The sequence below is a fragment of the Perognathus longimembris genome, chromosome 18, assembly GCF_023159225.1.
Source record: "Perognathus longimembris pacificus isolate PPM17 chromosome 18, ASM2315922v1, whole genome shotgun sequence".
Taxonomy (NCBI): domain Eukaryota; kingdom Metazoa; phylum Chordata; class Mammalia; order Rodentia; family Heteromyidae; genus Perognathus; species Perognathus longimembris.
In genome coordinates this window covers 33,084,306-33,088,873 of record NC_063178.1, presented here as the reverse complement: position 1 = coordinate 33,088,873, position 4,568 = coordinate 33,084,306, and the positions used below count along the sequence as shown (strand labels likewise).

The 4,568-nt window shown below is 35.5% G+C and overlaps 1 long non-coding RNA gene across 1 annotated transcript; it reads right to left on the bottom strand.

Annotated features, from left to right (window-relative positions):
- Positions 1-2,377: 2,377 nt before the first annotated feature.
- Positions 2,378-2,817, bottom strand: LOC125366819. The gene is made up of 2 exons (XR_007213980.1): positions 2,765-2,817; positions 2,378-2,546 (listed from the first exon to the last, which is right to left on the bottom strand). It is a non-coding gene; the product is annotated as an uncharacterized LOC125366819 (long non-coding RNA).
- Between the last annotated feature and the right edge of the window lie 1,751 nt (positions 2,818-4,568).

Here is a 4,568-nt window from a genome sequence, read left to right as displayed (position 1 = left end):
GGACTTTTCTTCCCAGGCTGGCTTTGAATTGTGATCCTTAGATCTCACTCTGTCTTCTGAGTAGCTAAGACTATAGGTGTGAGCCACCAGTGCCCAACTTGCAATAGGTTTCTTATTATTTTTAAAGAAATAAGGCATTTCCAATCCATTTTAAGTATCTAGTAAGGCAAACACTAGTAAACACAGTAATATTTAAACATAAGCTAAAATTTCCCCTTTAGAGTACTAATTGTCAAGTATTTAAAGGTATCTGGAGACTAAAAAGTTTGGTGACAACTGATCTGACAATTTAGTTACTGTAACACTGTAAAAAGAACATCGACCAGATTTTAAATTCCCTCTGATGAAAGAGTATCTATGGTGTTTTCTTGCATTAAAAATAAAAAGCAAATCTGATCAAACCTCGAGTTTAAATCTACCAATTTATACGATATAAAAGGTTCCAAAGATTACATTAAATACCACCATAGGGATGCAACCAGCAAAATCCAGATTGTATGAAACACTAAGGCCAATGCCAGCTTTACTCAACAAATGAAGTGCAAGAGAGAGAAAGATAGAGAGCAAGAGAGAACATAAAAACAGAAAGAAAGGTAAGAGACACAGCTACCAATTGCAGCATAGAGACTTTGGACAAAATATAAAAGATACATGATAATAAAAAAATTGAACAGTGGATATTTAATATAAATCTCTTAAAACTAATGCGAATTAGAAAAGCTACATAAAATACAACTGGCCATAAATCAATACTTATTGTAGTTGATAATTATTGAAAGTGGTGCTACAATCATCCAAAAGATTCTTTACACTACCTTATTTTCCTCTACTTGTTTTCTTTTCTACAACAAAATTGTAGATGTTTTTAATGTTTCAAGCTGTAAGAAAATTTATTTCCTTCAGTAACATGAATCATTTACTCATAAGCCTGATGCCATCAAAACCTATGTTTTCATTAGGTTGCCTGGTGAGCTGATGTCACTGTCACTTCAGACTATTCTACAAATTAAATGTTGGGTAACTATGCTACAAGTTAAATTTTCACTGTTGTAAAGTATAACTTCTCTTTTCCCTAATCAGTTTGTCATCTTAAATAGCCCATTTATATGGGCTATTGAATGAACCTCATCTCCAGAAGAATTGTATGGGTAGGCTTCAACTATACAATAAGGGTTTAAGTCAATATATTAGAAACACTGGCCTTATGTTCTGTCCATTTAAGGTAAAAGCAGCTTCTCTGAATTAAAATATTTGCCATCTAGAAATGAAGGCAGGCAAAAACAAAGGACATAATCTCTTCTAGTTAGTTCTTCTGAAATAATATTGAATCAACAAAAAATAAATAAGTAAACATTTCTAAGCATCTTTGGAAAGTTAAAGACTCTGGAAAGTCTTAAGCCCTCTACCTAAAACATTCTCCCCTTAGCTCCTTCCCCTGCTTTTTACATGAATGGCTCCTTTCTAAAATTCTGATCTCAATTGGTTATCCCTGACTGCACTCAGCCACCACCCTATACTCCCCACTCTCCAGCCTATCCCTCCATTTACACCTTCCGATGCCTGCAAGGACCACATACAAACCTCTCAACCTGAATGTTTTAACATGCATGCATCTACAAGAAGACTTTAATTTTTCTAGAAGATTTCACACATATATAGCAATAGAGAAAACAATAAAGTGTGTCCTCATTGGTGTATCACCAATTTCAACCATTTCCAGTTTCACTGATATTTCTATTTACTGCTTCATCCTGTATTACCAGGAAGCAAAATTCTAAGCATATGTTATCTCTAAATATATTCATGTGTAATCTCTAAAAGGATCCCTTTAAAACACACTCTATATAATGACACAACTAAAATAATGAACAATTATTTCTCAACATTATCAAATAGGCAGTTAGAAGTCAACTTCCTCAGTTACCACAATTATTAAGTGAGCCAACTTAATCACATTTGTTTTATACAAAGCTAGAAGGAAACTGAAAGGAGAAAGGATCTGCTCCTTTAATTCTGCTTCCAGGGACTTACTTCTTTTCTCCCTATTCCTGTCCCTTTCACCTAAGCCTCACTTTTTCACTCTGACAGTACTAATTCAAGGAGCAGCAGCTGAGCCAACCTCTCCCCCCATCCCACCCCCACCCTCCACCCCCCACCTCCTGCATGTGCATCCAGAGTTGGAGGGCCCTCTTCACAGATCTGAGTCTGAGCCCCTCTTTCAAACTCAGTAACCCAGAACCAGACAAACAATGTCTCCTTCTCAGATGTCTAAGTCTCAGCCCCACAAGCTCAACAAGGCTTCTAGATTTTTTCCATCACTTCTTTCTCAATAACCTTTTACAACATTTAAATTTTGATTTTCTTAATTTTTGAAAAGAAAAAAAAATGTTTCCTCTAATTGCTACTTCCATGATATCTTAAGTATTCCTATCTACCTTCCCTGTTCCCTAGTTAACAATACTATTACATTATCTCTGTTAAAATTTGGTGTGGTTTCATCTCACAAATAGAGACTAAGTGCTGATTAAGAATGCAATTTCCTAACTCTTTTTTTTTTTTTTTTTTGGCCAGTCCTGGGCCTTGGACTCAGGGCCTGAGCACTGTCCCTGGCTTCTTCCCGCTCAAGGCTAGCACTCTGCCACTTGAGCCACAGCGCCGCTTCTGGCCGTTTTTCTGTATATGTGGTGCTGGGGAATCGAACCTAGGTGTATCCGAGGCAGGCACTCTTGCCACTAGGCTATATCCCCAGCCCCAATTTCCTAACTCTTGACACAGATAAAAGTCAGTATGAAGCTAATGAGAAAGCCATTATCATTCACACAAAGTTGAATAACCAAATTAAGTTATAAATTACTTGAACTTTGAGTTTGTCCAAATCCTAAAAGTAAAAGCACCTCAAAAGGGCCAGTACAATGTCTAACATATAACACGCACTAACAAGATAACACACTGGAAAATCCAAATTATACCATATTCTGTAGTCATTAAGAATAACAAGATAGCCACATATTTATAGATACACAAAGATGTTTTCATAGAATACTAATAACAAAACATTAAATCTTATTTACAGAATGATTAATTCTCTACATATCTAAATATTCACTTTATATGTGTACCAAAAAAATAATTACAGAAATTAGATCTCAAAGCTACAAATTACAGTCATCATTAGATTATGAGACTCATATTTATATAATAAACTAAAAGAGAGAGAAGGACTGGGAATATGGCCTAGTGGCAAGAGTGCTTGCCACGTTTACATGAAGCCCTGGGTTCGATTCCCCAGCACCACATATATAGAAAATGGCCAGAAGTGGCACTGTGGCTCAAGTGGCAGAGTGCTAGCCTTGAGCAAAAAGAAGCCAGGACAGTGCTCAGGCCCTGAGTCCAAGGCCCAGGACTGGCCAAAAAAAGAAATAAATAAAAGAGAGAGAAGTAACATCTCCACTTTCAAAATAAGCTTAAAGGCTTTAAAAATGTACATATAGTTTAATCCAAACATATAAAAATGGAAGAAAATGTGTCAGATTTAAATGGTAATCTACATTTCAACTTGCACAATCCTGATTATGTTGTCTTATTTCAAATTTTCTACCTATCATCAAAACTAAATATACATTCTTAAAATGTGACTTAGAAAAGAATATAAGTTCCCCAAATATATAAAAGGAAAAAGAAAAGGAGGAAAGGAGTATCTATAGAAACTAAACAAATAATACTTAGGAAAAAATTCAAAGACAATGAGCTCATCCTTTAAAGACATTCAAAACTATGGGAAGAACCTAAAAGTTCAATAAATGCCTGCTTCGATATTAGTGCAGGACAAATTCCAAACTAATAATCGTCTAAACTTAACTAATAAACTCACAGCAGACTAGCAACTTACCATCACTAGAGCCCCTCATCTTCACTCCATTCTGTTCATCTCCAATGATATTCACATATTTTTAAATAACAGATTTGTTTCTACAGTCAAAAGAATCACTTAGTATCACTTTGCCAGATCCTATCCCCTAGTTTCTACCTAGTTCATGAACTATTTTCCTACACGTCTATTATTTTTACATCACTTTATGTTGTTCAATACTTTTGAATAGATATATCTCTTCCTGAACAATGATTTCATATTAGGAAGGCAAACTTTTTCCTTTCCAGAAGCTCTGAAAGTTATTGTATTAACAGGTGTGTACAGAGGGGAAGGAAATGTCTAGTCAATAATGCTAACAAATAACAGCACAAAACAGTCTGAATCCTTGACATGTCATTTGGATCCCCATAAATGGTTCAAGTCATTCCTTGTTAATTTTTCTTCATTCACATTCACTACCAATTCTCTGCACATTAAGGTTTCCTTTGTTAGTACGCATCATACTTACTTTCAACAGTGATAACCAATATGTGAGCAAAGGCATCCAAACAGATCTGAAGTCAAAGCCAAGTTTTGCCAGCACAGCCTTTAGGCAAGTGATAACTTCTGTGAGGCTCAACTTCCTCATCTTGTAAAATGAAAAAAAAAATGACATGAACACACACACACACACACACACACATCCCAGTGCCGTGTA